General features: G+C 36.8%; 1 pseudogene; it reads right to left on the bottom strand.

Moving 5' to 3' along the window:
• Positions 1–23,113: 23,113 nt before the first annotated feature.
• LOC145122069 (ATP-dependent Clp protease proteolytic subunit 2, mitochondrial pseudogene) lies at positions 23,114–23,488 on the bottom strand (annotated as a pseudogene).
• Between the last annotated feature and the right edge of the window lie 1,342 nt (positions 23,489–24,830).

Below are 24,830 nucleotides of genomic sequence, written 5' to 3'. Positions count from 1 at the left end.
TCAGATTTGAGAAACTTTTATCTTTCTGCCATACTTTGATTCTTCTTATTCGTTCTGTCTCACATTGAAACTTCTCCAATGCTACAGACTTACACTTAAACTTATAAGTATAATCATATTTACTGAACTTAAGTAAATCATGACGAATAGTCTTCTTGATCTTTTGTGGTGGACTTGACCAATGCACAAGAATGTGTACTCGATCCCTTAGTCCTTTCCTTATTCACATAAGGAATTAGTCTTAATTTTCCAAGCTGAAAGTTCTCATTCATCATACTATACAACTTGCATGATTCCAAGTTTCGGTCCAATTGAACCTTGGGTGATGAGAATCTTTCCTTATTTGGTAATATTAGACACTACCACAACCGAAAGAATCAAATCCATTTTTCCAATATTGCTATCAATGGAATCTTATAAGCAACAACTTTTCACAAATGCCATTGTAAGGATACTTAAAATAAATAAAATCAAAACCTTTTTCTTTTATTTTAAAACTTTGCGGAAAAACTTATCCTTACAATCCATATGAAAACCTTATTGTTATCTATTCCTAAGCAATATAAATATCATAACTCTTAAGTAATAGCCCAAAATTCTGATCACCGAACCATGCGATTGAAATCCATCTTCGCGATCAGAATCAGCATGTACTTAATAGAGTTAGACAATGGATTTTACCTGAAGTAGAGCCAAACTTATTGACTTTAACATCCTTAGGTAAATTTGGCAGCTTCGTAACCAATGCCCCTTCCTTTGGCAATAGTTACCTATGGACCCTTGATAATGGGACTATCTCAGACTTCGCCTCTCTCTTTACCATTGGGTCAACCGAGTTGACTATGGCCGATCCCTTTCCATTGGGAAGAGAGAGCTTTATTGGATATCCAATGTCATCATTGTCAATGTCCATAGCGTTTTAGGAAGTTGATCTTAGCAAATAGATAAGATCATTAAGGGTCTTGTCTTAGTCTGTTTCATAGGATTCCCAAAAGAACTCACTATGTGACTTAGAAAGTAGTTGAGCCACCAACTTTCTCAAGACTTTGACACCCAACTCTCCCGACTTGTCAATATGTGACTACATCTCCAAGATATGATCACACCTAGACCTTGCCTTGCCAATAGGGCTTGAGTGACCTTAAACGTTTTAGGAACTTGTGGGTTAGGGAGAATAATTGGAGGAGGTGAAAGAAGTATGATATCCATGGGACATCATCTTCATTTAGGAAAGCTTGTTTCAAGAGATTTGGGAAGATCATAAATGTCTAGACCAGACATCTTTTTGGGAGATATTCAAGATAGTTGATTTAAAGTCCTTAATATGACACCCAATATGAAATATTAAGGCTAGGACCCAACAAACTATTTTATAACTTAGAAGAGGGATGTCGTAATCCAAGCTATAAAATATTTGAAGGTAGGTGAATGACGATTCACCAATTTCCACCATGAAAAACGAAATAATTTATTAGGTTTTAATTGGATTTGAAAGTCCTAGATCTTTAAGATTCATTGAACTGTTCAAAGGCATGTTTCAATCTCGAGTGTGCCCTTCAGGTTTTGTGACTGGGATGCCGAGGATCACAAAACAAGGTGTGAATAACCATGCAAATATACTTGGTACCCTTAATATTTACCCCTTAATCAGTGTGCCGGTTAACCACACACGCTCCACCGATACTATGATAAATATTAAGTTACCCTTTGCCTACCTTGTTAAGTCCAGTTTAGTGTGCCGGTTAACCACACACGCTCCACTAACGACTTAAGCAAAGTGCAAAGTGTAATTTCATGGGTTAGCACCAAATTCACATTTTCCTAAGTAACTAAGATTGGGTATTAATAAGAGTTTAGTTACTTAGTATTTATCATTAATACTTTTAATGAAAGGAGAGTTATAGTCCTTGTCCTACCCGTTCGGCTAACGACCCTCCACCAGTCAAGGAAGCGGTAGGTGAGAGTGGACACCCATTAAACTGCCATTTTATAGGCAGTAACCTTATACCCCCCTTATAGACCGGCTTCGTGAATGAGGCCTACTAACGGTAAGACTAACTTTACTCTTATACATATATATAAATATTATTAACTTATAATATTATAAAGTATAAGGGTTGAATTTTAACTTTTAAAATTCTAGGGGCTAACTTGGAATTAAAGTATTCATAAGTGAAAACTTTTCAAATTCCAAAACTTGAGGGCAAGTTTTGAAACTATTCAAAACTAATTAATTCCATAACTTATGAGTTTAAAGTAGTTTTAATTAAAACTACTTTAAACTAATTAATAAAAAAAATAACTTTTTTTATTGTAACTTATGGAACTAATTAAGGTTACACTTTTTTTTAATTTAATGAAGAGACTCTTGAACCTCCATAACTTGAGGATAAGTTATGGAGTCATAAAACCATTTAATTAGAACTAGACTCTTCATTTTGTAACCTTTGCCAACTTTTATGAGTTTTATGATTCTTAAATGTGACTTTTCATATAACTTGAGGACAAGTTACAAAAACACACTTTGGAATCAACTCTTAGATTAAAATGGATTGAAAACAACTATTTCACACAACTTTTCTATTAATTTAAGAACCTCATAAGAACAAGATAATTCAAATCATCAATCTTCAAGAAATTAGCATGAACATACAAACTAATACAAATCTTGAAATTATGACAATTATCTTAGAAATTGGATTAGCATGAACATTACCACATCAAAAACAAGTTTATAAGTCCAAAAAAATCTTAGGGTAATGTTCCTAGTCCAATTCCAGCCAAAACAATCGAATATATGCATCCAACTCGATTTTTTCAGCTACTTTTGCAAGTATAACAAGAAAACAAGCCTAGGCTCTGATACCACTGTTGGGTTATGAGCATTCTAACACTCCTAAGTGTACATGCAACCCTAAATACCTTGGATCTATGTTTTCTCTATTATACACACAATTATGAACATCCAAGGTATTATCCTAATCTAGCATACAAAATAATAATTATAACAAGATAGAATACATACCTCTTTGATGTAGAATGTCTTCATGAAGCTTGAGTGCCTAGTGCCCCAAGTGTGACACCTCAAATGGTTCACACAACACCAAATACACTTGGAATAACTTGAGAGAAACTTGAACACTCCTTGAAATCGTCTAGCCCTCACATTCACACATTAGTGCACGATTTCTTGAGCCATGAGATTCTTTTATATGGTGGCTATTAGGGTTACACCATGTAACTCATAACTTTACCCATTCCTTATGCTCCATGGATTTTAACCTCCATGGAGTATCCATGGGTCACCCCATAGACTTAGTCCAACATAAGGAATCTTGGATCACAAGCCCACATATATAAGAATGAATGATTTACACAATCAACCCATATATTTAATTAGTCTCCTTTTGATCACTTAATTAATTCCAAATTAATTCTTGATCAATACTAATTAAATAACCTTATTAATATATTAGAACTTATAATATATTAACCAACCTTAAGTGTTATTTCTCTCATTATAGTCTATCCAAATGCATGATGCCATGCAACCCAAATGGACCATGCCGGGTCGGGTCAAGTCTTACCAATTATAGTTATGGACTTAGACATTAATCCAACAAGTCCATGGGCTGCTTAGGGCCAAAGCAGTCAGATTAGGGTTTCCTAGTTCAAAACCCTAATAGCCTCACATATTTAAAGACCCCTAGGGCACCAAAAACGTGGCTAAGCATTCCTTAGGGTTCGTGGACATTTTTTGGTGCCTCCTTCTCTTCTCCTAAGTCATCCTCTTGCTCTTGGTGTTTGTGAGCCATTAGAGGTGTGACATTTGTGACACTAAGCTCTCAGAAACCGATTATAAGAAGGAATAGATTGTTATTACTACATAACAATCAAAGGTAAGATCTAAACCCTATTCTTATGTTAATATCGATTATCACATGCTAGATCTAGGGTTTATGGCTTTGGATGATTATTGCATGTTCATTAGACAAACTAGATCCAAAGCTTTAGGGTTTGCATGTACACCATAGGAATGATGTAGTGCTCAAAACCCATCAGTGGTATCAGAGCCTAGGCTGTTTGTTTGATGTATTTGATGCTTAATTGTTCATTGCTTGCTTGAAAATCGAAGTTTTTTTGGTTTCTGACTGGCAAACTCGCCGAGTCCATGAATGGACTCGACGAGTAGGTCCTACTCGACGAGTTCCATTGTGGACTCGACGAGTCCAGGGCTCTGGTGCCGAGATTTTCGATTTTTCTGCCAGATTTTGTTGAGGATAATTGCCAAAACTCGTTTTTCTTGCCAAAATCCAAATTTTGAAGTTTGGAAGGGTTATCCTCATCAAAATTGATGGATTTGGTTAAATATGGATAATATAGGATTATTATTAGTCAAATATTTGACCTAGTAAGTTTGAAAAGTTTCAATTTACAACCCTTAGGTTTATAGTTTACATTTGAACTTTAAAAGTTTTAGTTTTGAAATTTAAATAGTTAAACCCTAACATTGGAATTTAATTTTTGATTAAAAGTTTAATTTTGAAATATTTAAATTCTAAACCCTATTGTTTTGAAATGTTTCAAAACTTGCCCTCAAGTTTTGGAATTTAAATTATGATTAAAAGTTTAATTTTTGAAATTTTAAATTCTAAAACCCTAGTTTTGAAAAGTTCAAATTATACCCTTATGGTTTTATTAATTTAATTAAAAGTATAATTAAAAGAGAGTTAATAAATCCATAATGATATGGTTTACATTTAATTAAATTAAAAGTGTAATTTATAAAATTAAACCACATAGTATTTTAAACGTATAAAATACACCCTTATACTATATATAAAATTAAAAGTCTAATATTATATATGTATAACTTAAATGATAGTCTTACCGTTAATACGCCTCATTCACGAAGCCGGTCTATAAGAGGGGTATAAGGTTATGGCCTATAAAATGGTCGTTTAATGGGTGTCCACTCTCACCCTTCGCTCCCTTGATTGGTGGAGGGTCGTTAGCCGAACGGGTAGGATAGGGCAAACTCTCTCCTCATTAAAAGTAAAATGAATATTAAAGTAACTAAATGTTTTACAAAATTCTCAATCTTAGTTACTTTAGGAAAAAATGAATTGATGTAATTCCATGAAATTATACTTTGTACCCTTGCTAAGACGTTAGTGGAGCGTGTGTGGTTAACCGACACACTAATTGAGTCCTAAGCAAAGGTGGCAAAGGGTGACTCGATGTTTGTAATAGTTCGATGGAGCGTGTGTGGTTAACCGGCACATCGAATAGGTGACTGTAACATTGGGGGCACCATGTATATTTGCATGGTTATTCACACCCTGTTTTGTGATCCTCGGCATCCCAGTCACAAATCGAGGGGCATATCGAGATTTAAACATGTCATTGAAAAGTTCAATGAATCTCAAAAGATCTAGGAGTTTCCAATACATTTAAAACTTAACATTCTTTTTCGTTTTTCATGGTGTAAATTGGTAAATCGTCATTTACCTACCTTCAAATGTTCTGCAAGTTGGATTACGGCATCCCTCTTCCAATTTGTAGGATATTGTGTTGGGTACTAGCCTTAATATCTCATTTGGGTGTTTTATTAAGGACTCAATCAACTAAACTTGAAATTTCTCCTGTTTGTAGATGTCAAAGTTTGACAACTATGGTCTTCCTAAATCCGTTGGAAAAAGTTTTCCATGTGAAGATGATATTCCAAGATTGGATTGTGGAAATGGAAATCATGCTTCACTTCCTCCACCTCCTCCAGTAATTCTCCCTGACCCACGTGTTCGAAGACTTGAAAAGTTCAAGGTCACTCAAGCCCTGTTGGCAAAAAGACAGGAAAATGGAAATTCTATATGTGCTCATATCTTGAATATGAAGTTAAATATTGATAGATGGGGAATGTTGGGTCTCAATGTCTCAACGAAGTTGGCTGTTGACTTGGTTCTTCAGTCACTTCCCGAATCATATGGTAAGTTCGTAAGAGAGTACTATATGATGGACCACGACATGACCCTTATTGATTTGACTTATTTGCTTATTGCTGCTGAATCAGAAATGATTTGGCGCACTGGTTGAGAAAATTTGTCTGATAAATCAATATCCCAACCTTCTACGGGAAATGGAAACATTGGAAGTCCAGAAAAGTTTTCTCTACGTAAGAGAAAGGTTGGGTATGAGATAGTCCCGTGTACCATTCCAGAAGAGTCAATATGTTTCTACTGCCAAAGGAAGGGGCATTGGTTACGAAGCTGCCCTGACTACCTGAGAGATCTAAGAGATGGGAGAGTCAAGATGTATAACTCTGCTTTAGGCAATATCCACTATCTAACTCTATTAAGTTCCGATTTGGAGATTCTTAATACATGATGTGATAAGATTACATTTCGATGTTTTGAAGGATCGAAGAAAGGAAAGGAAGCATAAAGGAAGGAGCGAGCTGAGTCTGATCGCGAAGAAATGGATTACGATCGCATGGATTCGATGATCGGATTTTTGAGCTGCTGCTTAGAGTTATGATAAATTGCTTAGGAATATGTAATAGCATAGTTTTCATTTGCATTGTAAGGATATATTTTTCCGCAATAAAATAAATTTTGATTTTGTCTTATTTATATTTCCTTGCAATGGCAATTGTGAAAATTGATGTTTGTGTGTTTCTATTATAAGCAATATTAAGTGGATGTGATTCTTAGTTATGTTATTTATGGTAGTGTCGTAATTTTCTAAGTAAGGAAAGATTCCCATCACCCAAGTTTCAATTGGACAGAAGCTTGAAATCATATGATTTGAATCGTGTGATGTATGGAAATCTTGGTACTTAGAAAATTTAAAGGCTAATTCCTTGACAAAGAGTCAATTGAAGGACTAGGAGATCGAGTTCACAATATTGTGGACTGGTTAAGTCCACCATAAATAACAAATAAGATTATTCGTCATGATTTACTAAAAGTCTAGTAAATATGATTATGCTTACAAGATTAAGTGTAATTCTGAATCATTGAAAAGTTTCAATGGACGGCAGAACGAATAAGAAGAATCAAAGATAAAAGTTTCTCCAATCTAAGAAGAAGGGAGAGTAGTTTTGTATCATGTTTTATGATCATCTTAAGAACCATATTACAATTTATCCTCTAAGGACACCTTAGTGCACTAGTATGTCTAAGAAGAGGAGTCGGGAATTGTTAAAATGGGTTAGGTCAATAAGATGAATCGTACTTCGTTCCAAAATCAAGTCTTAGAGTCAAACTCCAAGATTGTAACTTGAGTGACATAATCTTAAGTAGAAATGTTCTTACATTTGCACATTTTGGTAAGCTGTGATGTCTTGAATAAGACAAAGACCAGCTAGTACCAAATTGTGTGTAGGTTTGTCTTGATAAAGACACACACTAACTCTTGAGTATTTTTTTGTCAAGAAATGTTTCTTGACAAGAGAATCTTATATGTCAAGAGGTCAGTAGGAGTCTAAATGATCTTGAAAAGGTTCAAGAACTAATCAAGAGTAAACCTATGGTTAAACACTAGCACACGACTTGAGGTTTGTAACCTATCGTGTTGACATATTCTTGTTTCTATGTCGTTCCAGGTTGGTCAACTATGCATGTGAGTTCTATGAGTTCTCAATGGGTTGCATAGGGGCAAGGCAACTTGATCAATGGAAAGTACATTGAAAGGTAAGGGTGAGCTGTTCAGTAACTTGGAAGCAATGGTGGGACCCTTGATGGCAAGAAATTAAGATTAGATAAGTTCGGTCCATATGAATTGGATTTGTCACAAACCTTATCTTGTGATTGTGGATAGGAACGCATACACCACAAAATCTAAGTGTCATAAGGTTTCCCTCCTTCATGAAAATGATTGTGAGGAAACGCTTTCACTAAGAAAGATTTTAAGATAGCATTATGAAATTTGCATTTTTCGAATTCGATTATGATTACAGCATCCCTCTTCATAGTTCGAATTGTGAGATTTGGCAAATTGGTTTAATCATTTAAGACTTATTGCTATAAGTGCTGAAATTGTTTAGGCACACATATAATCTATCTAAGGAAAGGTGTATGAGTTTGAGAAGCTTAGATAAAGTCCTATCAAAGCATCTAGTATTAGAAATATGAACTTAAGAAATTCAATAAGCATTGTTTTCTAGAAGTTCAGCTGATTTCTAAATACATGTCAAAGCTAGTGGGAGCATAAATGTTATGCTGGAATGGATATAATCATCATGTTAGTGGGAGCATGACTATTATTTTAAGTATTGCAAGTTGGCAATATTAATTATAGAAAAACAAAAGTTTCACTTTGCAAAGTTGCAGGGGTTGAAAAGTTGTTTTGCTATAATTAAGGGAGAGAATGTTATACTTCGTTTCTAATCTAAAAGTTTAGATCGAGAAATTTTAATTGAATTTAGTCAAGGATATATTTATTAATTGCATTCTCAAAGTTCGATTATGATTACGGCATCCCTCTTCATAGTTCGAATTTTGAGAACACGGCAAATAGAAATATTATGGCAAAAGACTGGTAAAGTATCACGCCTTTATGTAAGACATTATGCTTCGTGTTCCATACACTTCCGGTATTGGATCGATCACATATGCTATAATATTTGACCGTTCTAAAATTTTTCCAAATGCCTAGGGCATTAAGAGAGGGAAAAGGGACTAGAACCGGTTTGACTAAAATAAAATTGAACAACTGTCAACGACAATCTAAGGTTCGCTAAGGATTGGTCGCTTGTGAGCAGTTGGAAGTATAGTAATGAATGGACCATATCGACATTATTATGAATAGATAAGACTCTATTCACAATGAGTTGTTATATGGAAAATATGGAAATGTTTCCATATTGGGAGTTGGACGTTAAGTCTCTATGTCTAGATTAGAAAACTTTTATGCAAGAAGTATGTTCAAAGGAATGTACTTTGAATGTGAGACTTCATGTCTATAGAATTGTCTTGCAACAATCTCCAATAGAGGACTTTGTAATTTCATTGGCAATAGTCTTTGTGACTTTGGTGCTGTGACATTACGAAAGAATCATTGCATAAAATGTTAGAATCTAACATATTCTATAAGTGGCAAGAATTTGGTATTCTTACACTTGTGGTAAGGATTGGGAATTGTGAAATGAGTGTGATTGAAAATGTTATTCAATTATACTATTTCGCAAAGTAAGGACCATAGGTAAACATAGTGTGCATGTTAAGAGCATGGGACAATTGTTGTTATAATTCAAGTAATAAGTTGATTACCTGAAACATTATACAATGAATAATGTGTAATCAATATGGTGATTAAATAAAAGAGTTTTTATTTATACTCAAAAGTTTGGGGCCATATCGGTTTCGATTATTCTTGTGTTTCACTTTGCATGTTTTGACTTCCTGAATAATAAGATTATTCGAACGTTCCACAGTCGCTCATACTTTGGGAGTAGGTATGAAAGAAGATTGTCATGAATTAGTTGTAGATTGTCTAAAGTGTATTAGACATAGCAAAGGTTTGCTGCAACGTTCATGAGTGCTTATGAATAAGATTGGAGCATTGGATTAAACCCACGCTCACTTGGATTGCTTCATGGATTTTATCATGAGTGATTGGTGAGACGATAATATCTTATATTCTTGAAACCGAGATGTGTGAGTTGTATCTTGCAAATCGATTACACATTGATAATATGTAAACGCACCATTAAATTGGTGTTATAAAACATATTGTTGTGTGTGATTCGATGAGTAAGTATAAGCGAGCATTGAGTCGAAGTTTATCCGTTCCTTTTACCCAAAGTGGGATAAAAGCGATATCTGTGGGCCCCTCGATGATTTAGTGATGACAAACGAAAGTGCTCGGCCGGGCCAGGACTAATTTGATTTGTTCAATTAGTCAGTCGTCGTAAATCGGAAATCGGGAAACAACACATAGACTGAGAGAATGATTTCAATCCATGTCTCACGTCTATATGATATCTAGAATGGAGGAATATATGATCCCTTATCTAAAGGACACGTATCTGATAAGATCAGAGTTGATAGCGGCTTTTGAAAGCTACGATTGCTGATCAGGATCTGAAGTCATACACAGAATAGTTATTAGACTTATCCAGGTGGGAGACTGTTGGATTAGTGTCTAAGCCCATAACTATTTTGGTATGTACTTGACCCGATTGTGAGCATGGTCCTTTTGGGTTGCCTTCACCAAAGAAACTTGATAGGATGATTAATGGAGAAAGAGAATAATTATGATTTATTAATATATTATATGAATAATATATTAGAAGATAAATCATATTGTTTAATTAATATTAGTCAAGAATTAATTAGGAAATTAATTTTATGGCTAAAAGATATTAATTAAATAAAGGGGCCTAGAACTGTCAATTGTGTGATAGTTGGATATAGGGCTAATGGACTCCATAGAGGATGGACTGGACGAAATCTATGGGGAAACCCATAAGAATTCGTCCAAGGCCTCTAAGGAGGGAGTCCATGGGCTGCTTAGGGCCTAAGCAGTCAGATTAGGGTTTCCTAGTTCAAAACCCTAATAGCCTCACATATTTAAAGACCCCTAGGGCACCAAAAATGTGGCTAAGCATTCCTTAGGGTTCTTGGACGTTTTTTGGTGCCTCCTTCTCTTCTCCTAAGTCATCCTCTTGCTCTTGGTGTTTGTGAGCCATTAGAGCTGTGACATTTGTGACACTAAGCTCTCAGAAATCGATTATAAGAAGGAATAGATTGTTATTACTACATAACAATCAAAGGTAAGATCTAAGCCCTATTCTTATGTTCATATCGATTATCACATGCTAGATCTAGGGTTTATGGCTTTGGATGATTATTGCATGTTCATTAGACAAACTAGATCCAAAGCTTTAGGGTTTGCATGTACACCATAGGAATGATGTAGTGCTCAAAACCCATCAGTGATATCAGAGCCTAGGTTGTTTGTTTGATGTATTTGATGCTTAATTGTTCATTGCTTGCTTGAAAATCGAAGTTTTTTTGATTTATGACTGGCAAACTCGCCGAGTCCATGAATGGACTCGACGAGTAGGTCCTACTCGACGAGTTCCATTGTGGACTCGACAAGTCCAGGGCTCTGGTGCCGAGATTTTCGATTTTTCTGCCAGATTTTGTTGAGGATAATTGCCAAAACTCGTTTTTCTTGCCAAAATCCGAATTTTGAAGTTTGGAAGGGTTATCCTCATCAAAATTGATGGATTTGGTTAAATATGTATAATATAGGATTATTATTAGTCAAATATTTGACCTAGTAAGTTTGAAAAGTTTCAATTTACAACCCTTAGGTTTATAGTTTACATTTGAACTTTAAAAGTTTTAGTTTTGAAATTTAAATAGTTAAACCCTAACATTGGAATTTAATTTTTGATTAAAAGTTTAATTTTGAAATATTTAAATTCTAAACCCTAATGTTTTGAAATGTTTCAAAACTTGCCCTCAAGTTTTGGAATTTAAATTTTGATTAAAAGTTTAATTTTTGAAATTTTAAATTCTAAGACCCTAGTTTTGAAAAGTTCAAATTATACCCTTATGGTTTTATTAATTTAATTAAAAGTATAATTAAAAGAGAGTTAATAAATCCATAATGATATGATTTACATTTAATTAAATTAAAAGTGTAATTTATAAAATTAAACCACATAGTATTTTAAAAGTATAAAATACACCCTTAAATTTTTCCTAGTTCAAAATCCATAATGATATGGTTTACAGACGATTCCTCCTCATCGTCCTGACTATAATTCTGGTGCCTAAAACCCTTATCTTTTCCTCGATTTTCCCTGTCCCCTACCTCATATCAGGAGGTCGCCAAGTCATTGCTAGCGCAACATTACTCGTATACACGACTCTACATCTCTATTGGTCCTCTTCCCCAAAACAACAAGACAAAATTCTTCACAACATATCTCCACTCGTAAGTACGCTTCCCGATCATTTAATGTTTCCCACCGTCTTCTAGAGTATCGTTAATTCTTGTCACGTAAGCTGTATGCTACTTGAATCACTTTTTGTTGATGAACAATTATAGATATCAGTTGTATCATCTTCCTCGTTGGTTATGTTTACTTTTTATTGGTAATTTATCATTTTTTGCTTTAGATTATTGCTTAATCACACGCTTCCTTTTTAATTCGGTAATCTGTTTTGGTTAAAGGATGTTATATGTACCTGCTATAATGATTATAATAATTAAGTTAATTATCGTTAACATAACCTGAAACAAAATTAGCTCTAAGGAATTTGATTGTTTTGGCCCTAGAAATTCAGAATTAAAATCCGATTCATCGAGCACTTAGCAGCACATCCAAACTTTCCCTTAGTCTCATGGTTTATTAGGTAGTACTTTTTATCAGTGTGGTCAGAGGGTTAGTGTTTCTTTTTCTCTTTTTGGTTTTGCTTTACTTTATTAAGTTCATAGATTCTTCCAAGTGGGGTTAAACTTTTATTTTATTAATATATGTTACTAATAGTTATTCTTTAAAAAAACAAAAACAAAAACGTTGGAATATCCATGATGAAAAACGCAAAGCATATGTGCTTATGACTTGCAACCACAAGTGGAGATCATACACGAAGAGGCTTAAAAAGAATTTCTTGGTCAATGAGAATGACAGAAATCCACTTGAAACCTACTCATACCTAGAGAAGACTGCATTGCAAAAATTTAAGGAAAGGATATCATCAAAGGAATTCCAGGTTTGTAGGATATAATGTCTTTTGATAATATTAAGGAAGAATTTCGTTTATATCCTTGTAAACTTTAATAATTACGTATATATCCTTATAAAACTTGAAATTACATATATATTCTTATAAAACCTATAAATTCACATATATATATATATATATATATATATATATATATCCAAATACTTAAATTAATGATAATTAATCTATTTAAAAATTTAAAAACATTGTCTTTAAATTAAATTATAAATAAATTACTAAAATACTCATTTTCATTACTTCTCATAATCAATCTCATCATTCACCATATAGTTAATTACTTTTATTCTTATCTTTAATCCATGTAAAATTCAAGTGTCTCCTGTGTATAGTTTATGTACAAATGTAAAACTTTAAGTGTTTCATGTGTATAGTTTATCTACAAACTAATGATTTGCAACTATTGTTATAACAGGTTTCTTAATAAAGATTATATGTATAGAAAAGTAATTAATAATAATGAGCTAATAGCATAACAAATGAAAGAAGTCTACTTTGAATCAACAAATCACATAAATATATAATTTTATATGTTTGAAAGAAGAGTTGAGAAATTTACAATATTCAAATTATTGTCTTCCGTCAACTTAAATTCCATGAAATAGTACAGATGCACTAAGCATGACAAATCTTAACTATATAAGGAAATTGGTTAAAGTTCAAGGTAAACTTCTTTAAATAAACCCAGTAAAAGTTACGTATCATATCATAATCTAATAATAAAAGCAACTGTAACAACAATGATATATAAACATTTAAGTAGATAATGATATTTCGAATTAATTTATTGATCCTACGAGGTATGATTTAATGGAATATGAGACAAATACGTTTTAAAACAAAAGGAAAATTGAATCAACTTAGTTGGAGAAAATTTGAGGTCACTGATAATTTCAGTCGCGAGAACTAGTAAAAGAGCCAAGAAGTGGAGAAGGCTAATATTGTGATGTTAAGTTAATTAGTTTTTTTAATAAAAATAAATCAAATTAATTATAATGTTTTTTTTATTTTTTATAGATTAATTATGATTAAATTAAGTATTTGGTTATATATGTGAGTGAGTTTTATAAGGATATACATATAATTTAACGTTTTACAAGATATAGACGTAATTACGAAAGTTTGCAAGGATATAGATGATATTCTACCTAATATTAATCATTATGTTGCAGTTTTATAATTGTGGTTGTTGCTTTTATCGGCAGGTTGTAAGTGAGAAAGCAAGGATGAGTTGAATGTGTAATACGAATCCAGCCCGAGTAGGCCCACATGTTTATCGGGGCAACAAAACAAATTAGGAACAAGAGAAGGCATCGGGTGAGCTGCCGTCACAGTTGTATGAGATAAAAAGCGAGCGTCCATTAGATTATGTGTTGGGGAGAAGATCTAAAAATGAGTCAGGGTTAAAAATAATACCGCCTAACATGGAACCCATAGTAAAAAAGCTTGTAAGATTGTTGACAATACTACCTGTTCAAACTTTTGGAAAAGTAAGAAATTTCTTAATATGGCATGAAAATAACATTCTTTCTATAAGTTTGAATACAACTCTACTGCTTGTTTATTTTTAGGGCTTTTGAGAGGTATGAAAAGAACACATCAATTCCAATTGTATGGAAGCTCATTGAGGTAATTTATCTTATTACTTATCCACTAGTTAGATGTAGTTTCATTTGTGATTTATGTTCACCTTTTATCACAATTTTAGTGCAACCAAGCTGGTGTATTGGAACGTGAGCTGAGTGGGCATTATGTAATGAATTGGATCTTTGATTTTGTGTTGAAGAGACAACATGGATTTCCGAGTAAAGTAAGTACTTAAAAAAATCTTTTCTTCTAAAGAAAGAAACAAATTATTTTGTTATTTAGTAGCTTTAATTTTATTTTCATATAGTTTGGTACCCTTTGGAATGACAAAACTGCATTTGAGGAAAAGGCGTTGGTTACAACTTTTGCTACATGGGCCAGAGAATTTCTGAAAATTTTTATGAATAATCTGGTTGTTTAAAAGTGCATATAAGGTTAGTTGTTAATCTTTATAACATCCTACTTTTAGTTTAATGATTGTTTGCTAAATTCAACTCTTTTAAAATGCTAGACAAAAAACTAATTATTTGTTGTGTTTTGTTTTTCATTGAGGATGAAGGATAGCTGTTGTGTTTTGTTTTTAAGTGAGGCTGAAGGATAGCTGCAACACTTGATTATTGGACAATATCTCTCCATGGGAAAACAATTTCTTTTTTGAATTTATTTATGTAGTATGAAACGACCAAATCAATGAGTTTTTAGCAGCACTTAAGCATGTTTTTGTTGATAACTATAATGATTGGTTATTTAGCATGTTTATATTAATATAATTTGTTCATCAATGAATAATTTTTGTTTTGTTTTGAATGTGTGGTTTGGATGCAAGTATCAGTTTGTGCTTTTTATCAACTATTTTTCTTTATATTATGGTTATTTGAATAAAGTTGTTACCAATTTAATTCTTATAACCATGCTGACCGGTATTGTGATTGTAGTTGGTTTTTGCAAGTTTGAAAAAGACCCGGTTATTTGAATGGAACCGGTCCATATTTAATCTTTATATGATCCGGTTTGGGGATTGGAATCGGGCTCTTTTAGCCACATATGACCCAGTTTTGTATGGTTGGACCGCGTCCTAATCTTCATATATGATCAAATATTGTGCATTGTGTACCCTTTATATGTCCCGGTTTTATGAACAACCGGGTTCTTTTGTATCAGATAGGAGCCGGTTTTAAAATCGGGTTCTATTTCATTTTTCACACATTTTTCACATAGGACTCGCTGGCTTTAAGTGTCGGTTCAAAACCGAGTTATTTAATTGATTTAACCGGGTCCTATAAGCTTTTTTGTAGTAGTGGAGGTCACAACAGAAAAGTCCATTAGAGCCGCCCCGGGAGCGGGCTCCGACGGTCAAGTTAGATTAGCTGGTAGATCTGAGATGGTTCTCTTTAGCTAGAGAGAACCATCTTGGTGCTGGTGGTGTATGGTGGCTGACGGCGGAGGGTGGCGGCTGAGCCGCCGGAAAGAGATCCCCCTCCTTGGAGGAGATACTGTTTACTATATAGGGGACAATTAGGTCAAAGGGAATTAGGTCAGGCCTTGCGCGACTTAGAAGAATAGCTTGGGCTTAGTAGCAAATGATCATGGAAATGCTTCGTGGGAGAGCATCGCATGCAGATCGGGTTTAGCAGCCATCAATCGTAGGTACATCACGCGGGAGAGCGTCGCGTGGAATGGATCGGACTTTGCTGCCAGCGATCGTAGATAGATCACGCAGGAGAGCATCGCATGGAATCATATAGGCAAAGGTTGCGAGCCTTTGATCCTTGTTGGCGGGGCATGCCGCTGGAGTCGGGATGAGATGTCGGGAGACTCAAGGCAAGGGTGCTGAACCTCGCATGTGGAGCTTGCCGCTATAATGGAGTCGGGCCGAGAAGCCAGGTGACTCAAGGCAAGGGTACTGAACCTCGCATGCGGAGCGTGCCGCTATAATGGAGTCGGGCTGAGAAGCCAGACGACTCCTCGTATGCGGAGCTTGCCACTATAACGAAGTCGGGTCGAGAAGCCAGGTGACTCAAGGCAAGGGTACTGAACCTCGCAAGCGGAGCGTGCCGCTATAATGGAGTCGGACTGAGATGTCAGGCGACTCAAGGCAAGGGTGTTGAACCTTACATGCGGAGCTCTCCGCTATAATGGAGTCGGGCTGAGAAGCCAGGCGACTCAAGGCAAGGGTGCTGAACCTCGCATGCGGAGCTCGCCGCTATAATGGAGTCGGGCTGAGAAGCCAGGCGACTCAAGGCAAGGGTACTGAACCTCGCAGAATTGGGCATAACAGCTGGCAATCTATGTGTCCGGCCCGAGCTGAAGTATGATAGCACCTGATGCATTGTTGCGTCATTAGCTGCAGTGATAACTGTTGCCTCTTCTTCTGATGACTTTGTCGAGAGCCATGCAGCGAAGCTACTGGGAGCCGGACAGTGGAACTGTTGTTAAGAGGTGTGTAGTGGGAGTATTGTCGAGAGTTGAGCAACAGGGCCGCTGAAGGCCGGGCAGCAAGCTGCTAGCGATGGATGAGCAGCACGACTATTGAGAGCTGAGCAACGAGACTCGAAAGGGTTGAACTACGCGGCTGCTCTTTCGATCCGAAGTATTAATGTCACCTCGGGAATGCACTATCATGTATAGTATCAACTCTTCATGTACTTTAAATCTACCCTTTCGGAATAAAAATCACTTCATAGTGCCGTACCAACCCTCCCCCCCCCCTTTTAGTTTCTTTTTCTTAGAGGATGTGAAGAGATGGAAAGATGGATGTATAGTTGCTGAAAGTTGAGATACATAGCTGCTGGAAAGAGCTAGGCGACCCAAGTACTAACAAAAACTGGGTACCACGGCTGGCGAAAATTAGGTAGTGTGACTGCTGGTCCGATACCGTGACTGCTGATGACTGGGTTCTACGGTTGCTGAGTTGGGTCCCATGGCTTCTGGGGGTTATGTCGAAATGTGTCACGAGTAGTAGTAGCGCACTACTCTTCTCCCACATTTTATTTATTTATTTTTTGAAAAGTTTTCGAGTGGATTGGACTGCATCTTCTAAAATCGGACTTAGCTTGACTAAATTGGAGCACACTAGCATTGAGTTGTTGATTTTTCCTTGTAAAAAGTAGCCCATATTTTATATTGTTGATGTAGCCCGATATAATAAATTGCCAACTTGCTAGAAGCCCAAAATATGTTAGAGCCACTTGAAGAATAGTTGTTAGCCCAAGCCATATTTCCTATCTCTTTTTTTTTGTTCCAATCGTATTGTGCACAAGGCTGGCCCAAAACATTTTGTTGTAGCCCAATGACATAAAATATAGTCATGACATAGACTATCTTGAACTTGAAGGAGCCCACAAGAGAATTGTTGTAGCCTACTTCGAAATAGAGCCCAAATTCTTTTTTCTTGTTTTTCTTTGCGTGGGTGAATCTAATTATGGGCCAAGAGCATCGTAGTGGGCCATTTGTGCTTGTAACAGTTGGATTTTGAATGGAAACTTGAAATCGAATCTCAGTCTTACGATTGACAAAGGAGATGGCATAAACGTCAATGATGGCGGTTGGAGGAGATGAGTGGTTGCGGTCGGTGGGAGCCATGGTGGTTCCTTATTGGAATTCGACAGATGCGAGAGAAGGTCGAGGCGACGCCGTTGCCGGCTGTGGAGTAGAATGAGGACGCTATTTCGTCGGCGCCGGAGGGTCTTTGGGTCTCCATTGAAAGCATTTGGTGATTACAGGTGGTAGTGCGATGATAACGATTGGTGATGGCGGCGATTGAAGATACGGAGGTTAGTGGTTTTCGGGGGCTCGCAGATGCGTCAATCAGAGGAGGTGATCGATCCGCCGGTGAGGGGATGTGGTTAGCTGGTGGTAGTATAGTCATACAGGCGATGATGGCGATTTCACGTCGGAGCTACTATTGTTGCTGATGTTTAACTAATGGTGGGCGAGTGGTCTGGGGATCGATTGTAACATGACAATCGGTGTAGCATTTTTCCTATGACGCTGGCTTGTTAGGTATGCAATTGGAGGCTCTTGGGCGCTGGCTTGAAGGTTGTTGCCAAGGCTGCTTCACCGGACGCCGCTGTCTCGAGATGACCGGTGACAAGGGGTGGCCTACCGGTGGTGATGGCGATTTCACTCTGGGTTTGCTATCATTGGGGGGTCGACAGATAGTCACGGTGGTGCTGAAGATGTTGTTGCTCTGACTACCGGTGATTCGACCGGTAATACCTTGGCTTCGTTCACCGGCGACTACAACTGTGAATCATTGAAGATGTCCGTCGGTTGGGTTAATCGGAGAAGCTCTCGTCTGCGAGGAGAGAAGTCCACGTGGGACCCAGTCGATGGAGTTGTAGCTAGTGTGGAGAGATGGACCTGGTGGGTCCTACCCCTGGTCCCTCCTTTTTTTTCTTTTCTCTTTTTTACTAGCTTGTGATTGTATTTTGTATTTGTGGGCCCATACTAGCTGTAAAATTGTATGTAATACGACTGAGAAAATGCATATAATAGGTATAGGTGGTACAGCTAGTTACCATCCCCTCACATCCTTTTTTTTCTTTTGGTCAGGCCAAGAAACGACAGCAACAACTGTCTGTTTGTTGTAATTGATGTTTTGTTGTTTGTTGAGGTGAAAATGAGTCACCATTTTGAGCTTTGTATACGTCTCTTTTTCCTTCTTTTTTACTGATTACTTTCTTGCTTTAATTCATCTCCACACTTTTTTTTCTCTTTTTTGTTTTGACCAATCAGTAAACTGTAAGCCATGGTAATTTTTATCTATTTTTGACTTGAACAAACTTCCTTTTTCCCCAAACTTGTTCCACAAATCCCAAAATATAAACAAGACATATCTGAGAGGGTCTTGTAACAACTTTTCTCCCTCTCTCTCTCTCTCTCTCTCTCTCTCTCTCTCTTTTACTGATTATTTTCTTGCACCACTTCATCTCTACACTTTTTTTTCTCTTTTTCCTTTTTGAAAACCATTTACTAAAATGGTAACTAAAATGTGGGGTAATTTTGAGGTAAAAATGACAAGATATAATCTGATAGGTCTGGTGAGAAGGAATAAACGATTTTTATGGGTTTTGTAAAATGTACTATATACACAGCGGTATGTACAAGCAAATACTTTCAGGACTAGATTTTGTTGGTGATTTTAGTGTCACCATGTCATTTTAAGTAACTGGAACTAACATGTGAGCTAAAGGGCTTCATAATTTGTACTCTAATATATGTACGGGGTTGTGCGGAGTGCACGCATGTATAAGATCGAATTAGAAGCCGATTCGACGACTAGTCGGGGGTCCGGGGTTTCCAAAGGGGCAACGCCCCTTTGGCGGGGTCTAGGGGCAGCGCCCCTAGCGGGGTCCAAGGGGCAGAGCCCCTGGCTGGCTACCCCGCTGAATCCAAGGGCCAGAGCCCCTCACCGAATTTTACATATGGGAACATAGTGGAAAATTCAATTTCTTGAGGGTGATTATGGTAAAACTAACAAAACTCGTTAGTTTTGATAACCCTAAATCCTCATTAAATCTGGATTATCCTGACTTGCTTCCAAAGCAACTAATGACGGCGCAACCCTACTAAAACCCTAATCTCGTTTAATATATAAACGACTCTTCCTTCTCAGAAGAAGGTTACTAATTTTAGCTCTCGTTTTCATCAAACTCTCACAGAACCTCTCTAGCAAATTGGCTTACGATTTCTGTGCCTAGAATCGTAAGTGTCCACTTGGATTATCCTAGGCTGAATTTCTTGCAACCCAGGCATAGGGTAGAAATATCAATTCGGAAAGTGTACTGACGATCCAAGTTGGTATCTAGATCTCCACCACAAACCCTAAATTTTTCTTACAGATTTTTGCACAGAAGATCATGAGCTTTTGGGATTTTTTTGGAAAAGGTTTTGAGAAGTGTACAAGAAATACAGCTGGGTTTACAAACAGCTGTTGCTGGGAGTGAAGTTGTTCACAGAAAATCTTAACTAAAAACGATTTTATGATAATATATGAATTGAAAATGATGTAAAAATGCATAAAAATTTCTTTTCTACTCAATTTTCTGAACAAACCACCAAACTATAAATGAAAAATGGATCTGATAGGGTTTTTGTAAGCTTGAAAGATGTTTGAATGAACAAAAACAAGAGCAAATCTACAGATTTCAGAAGATTTTTGCAAACTTTAAACATTTTTGAATGATGATAAATCGTTTAGATCTGAACTAAAAATGAGATGGATCTACAGATCTGAGCTGAAAAATGAAGACAAAATCAATAGATCTGAACAAAAACACTAAGCAAATAAAGAGATCTGAAAGATAGAACACATCAGATCGAGAGATCTGAGAGGTGGCTAATAAGATCTAAACAGATCTTGGCAAGAGCCAACAGATCTGAACAAATGGTGCTAGAAATGAACAGATCCTAGATCTGAGGAAAACCTGAGTCGAAACGACAGATCTGAGTGGATCTAGGAAAGAACGAGACGTTGGCTGCTCGTTCGTGTCCGGGATGGCGCCAAATGATACGAATTTGGCTCTGACAACCTGCTCTGAGAAAGTGCTTCTACGCCGGAGACAGATCTGCGAGGTCACAACAGACAAGGCCGTTAGAGCCACCCCAGGGACTGTGCCTCGGGAGCGGGATCTGACGGTCAAGTTAGATCATCTGGTAGATCTGCGATGGTTCTCTTTAGCTAGAGAGTGTTGGATTAATGTCTAAGTCCATAACTATATTTGGTATGTACTTGACCCGACCCGGCATGGTCCATTTGGGTTGCACTTCACCGGCACAATTTATATGGATAGTCTTTTGAGAATAGTATATTTATGATTTATATTAATATATTATAAGTTCTAATATATTAATATGGAATCATATTATTTAATTAGTATTGATCAAGAATTAATTTAGAATTAATTAAGTGATCAAAAAGAACTAATTAAATATGCACTCTTATATATATGGAATGGGCCAAGTTCATTTAGGTTGGGCTAAGCTTTCATGGATGGTCCATGGAGCTTTTAACCCATGGATCCTATGTAAATGAAAGGTCATGGGTATTAGGGTTTACATGGATGTAACCCTAATCCTCCATAATATATAAAGGGGTCCTTGGCTCACAAAATTGGCACAAGTATGTGAAAATAAGAGTGGGCCGATTTTAGTGTGCATACATATTCTCTCAAGTTCTTCCAAGGTGTTTTGGTGATTTGTGATTCCATTTGAGGCTTCCACACTATTGGGGCTAAGCTCTTAAAGCTTGAAGACATCAAGCTACATCAAAAGGTATGTCATCTAACTAGAACTTTGTAGTATAGGTGCTTCATAATATGCTAGTTAGGATGAAACCTTGGAATAGTTAATATTTGCATGTATAATAGAGAAAACATAGATCCAAGGTTTATAGGGTTGCATGTACACCATAGGAGTGTTAGAATCCTCAAAACCCAACAGAAAGTTACCTAAGATACGGTACTATCTACTCTCTCTCTCTCTCTCTCTATATATATATATATATATATATATATATATATATATATACACTATAATAGGAAATTATATGTATTATATATTATTTCTCATAAACATCTACCTGTTTGATGTCTTATGTAGGAATTAGAGACGATATGGAGGACATATGGGACTGGGTGTCACATCCTTATTTGGTGGAAGATCAGGTGGTGCCATACACGACCGATACTGGGAGCGATTACGATCCGACGATGCCCCTACTGCCTACTCCAGTATCAGCTGTCGAGGAGCCACCCGGTCCGAGTCTAGGGCGGCGACTGAGCCGCCGGTAAGAGATCCCCCTCATTGGAGGAGATATTGTTCACCATATAGGGGACAATTAGGTCAAAGGGAATTAGGTCAGGCCTTGGGCCAGCCCAATTCAGGTCCAACTAGCAAGGAGCTGGGCGAGGCTGGTGGGCGCGCACCAGGAAAGGTTGGCGGACGCGCACCAGGCAAGGCTGGCGGGCGCGCACTAGGAAAGGCTGGCAAAGGAGCGTCAGGCCAGGCCAACAGGAGAGTTCCCAGCAAGGCTAGCAAAGGATTCCCCAGGCCGGGCCAGCAGGAAAGTTCCCAGCAAGGCTAGCAAGGGAGTCCCCAGGCCGGGCCAGCAGGAGAGTCCCTAGCAAGGCTAGCAAGGGAGTCCCCCGGCCGGGCCAGTAGGAGAGTCCCCAACAAGGCTGACAAGGGAGTCCCCAGGCCGGGCTGACACGCCAGAGCTATCTAAGCCATGCTAATGGACCATATATCATCATCACTCAAAATGAAAAAGAACATAGATCTTTTTAAGTGAAAAATTTGAATGTATAACTCAACATTTTATAAGTTTTTATTATTACTTTTTAAAATTTCTAATTTGTATTCATATTATAATGTTTTTAAATTTATATATTCTATAAAAAAAATTAATTTGAACCTCACTTTATATATTTTATGAAAAATATAATTTGAACCTCAACTTTCAATTAATCATGTAACTAGATGCGTTCCAGCGCATTGCGCTGGTCGGAAATGATGTTGTGTGGGACGAAATGGTGCATGTGGATTGGAATCAATGTTGAAGTATAACATTATAACAGGAGGATGAAACAATAGACATACATATGCAAGTAGGTTGCTATTTATTGTATTTAACTAAAATTAAATGCAGAAATAACAGATTTACTTGTACTTGAATAAACAACACTCAAACCTATATAATACAAATAATGAAGAAGTAAAAGCAAGTTCCTGCAATTCCATTGAATTTGAATTCAACAATCCTCTTATGATGTTGCCTGTGCAATTCCAAACTCTTTCGCCTCTTCAGGAGTCATAAAACAATCCCTATCCATATTCTTCTGAATCACATAAACATTTTGTCCAGTATGCTTTGCATAAAGCCCATTCAAAGACTTCCAAACCCTAATAATCTGCTTCGTGTGAATGGTCATGTCTTTAGCCTGCCCGCTGTATCCACCGAAAGGTTGATGAATCATGATGATGACATTAGGAAGAGATCGCCTTTCACTCTTTGCACCAGCAGCCAACAGCAAAGAAGCCATTGATGCAGCTTCACCTAAACATATTGTATTGATCGGAGATCGAATGTATTGCATTGTATCATATATTGCAAGACATAACACCATCAAATTCACCATTTCCTAAATTAGATCACAGAGAAAATGGTCATAAAACCTAATTTTTGCATAGGTGAAGAAGTAAAATTGACAACCTACCTGCTGTTACTTACCTATTTCCATCTTAAAAAGCACATAATTTAAAGCAATTAATATAAAAATTAAAAGAAATAGTATGGTACAGGATGTAATGAGAGTTAAGAACGCAAGCCTTTACCTCATGGCAAGAAGAAATTCAAATAAAGTAGAGATGGAAGCGGTCGAGAACTGTTGGGTTTATGGCGTTATCTTTCAGCACATGTCAAAAAACATAAGAAACATCACCTGGCATCGTATAGCTCAGTCACTCAATGGTTTCTTCTTCCTACAATTAACCATAAGAAACATCACCTGGCATCGTAATGAACAAATGTCAACCTCGCATTACCTGTCATCGAAATGAACAAATGTCAACCACAATGACAGTGTTAAGGTTATAAACTCGAAATTTGTACGTAACTGATAGAAATACCCAACAAAAACATTTAGAAATATCAAAAAATACATAATAATACACACAAATATAGAAAAATACCCAAAAAGATACATCATTAGCTTAAACCTTACATCTGTAAGTCATTTCAGCATACCAGAAAAATGGTCCTGCAGTTTGAAACACCGATGAGTCCCAGAAACATATACAACTGAACAGGGTAAGCAAGCATAGTCAGTAAATCACATGTAACGACAAGGTGTAGAAAGTGATTTGTTTCAGTCGACTTTAGGGCTCCAACGAAGAAGAAAGTAGAAGATTTTAGGGGTTTTTTTTTGTGGAGGCTCAATTTCTACAGTCGATAGACGACGATGACGGAGGTGGTAGGACAAGTCGTCGCTGACGATTACCACTGAAAGAAGGAGTAGGACGCTTATCACTTTTACCCGGAGTCGTCTCGTTGTCAGCGATGGAGAACGAAGCAATTGCGATGCTATGATGGCCGTCATAAGAAGCTACGGCTGATGATGGTAGCATAACAGAGAAGACGAAGAGTGGAGACGTGGGGTGAGGTGATCGTCAGCTTCGTCTCCACCGGTAGGACGTCAACCCCGGTCTGGAAATCGGCAGTAGTGTGCTTCATAATCGCTTAAGAGAAGATCGAGAAAAGAATGAAGCAGAAGAAATCAGATAAGGCGGTGGCTTTTTGTGTATAGTAGACTATACCGGAGGAATAGAGAGAGAGAGAGAGAGTTCTGGAAGGATGGAAGAGGGTGACAGAAATCAGAACATCATTGGTTGAGAAAACGGTCAACAGAGCCAAAAATACACGTGTCCGATAAGAATATAAACAATAACAAAAAATACCCAAAGCAGAAAACGGACGTTTTA

This window comes from Lactuca virosa, chromosome 6 (genome assembly GCF_052849685.1).
Source record: "Lactuca virosa cultivar CGN04683 chromosome 6, Lactuca_virosa_CGN04683_v6, whole genome shotgun sequence".
Taxonomy (NCBI): domain Eukaryota; kingdom Viridiplantae; phylum Streptophyta; class Magnoliopsida; order Asterales; family Asteraceae; genus Lactuca; species Lactuca virosa.
This window is presented reverse-complemented; position numbering and strand designations above follow the sequence as displayed.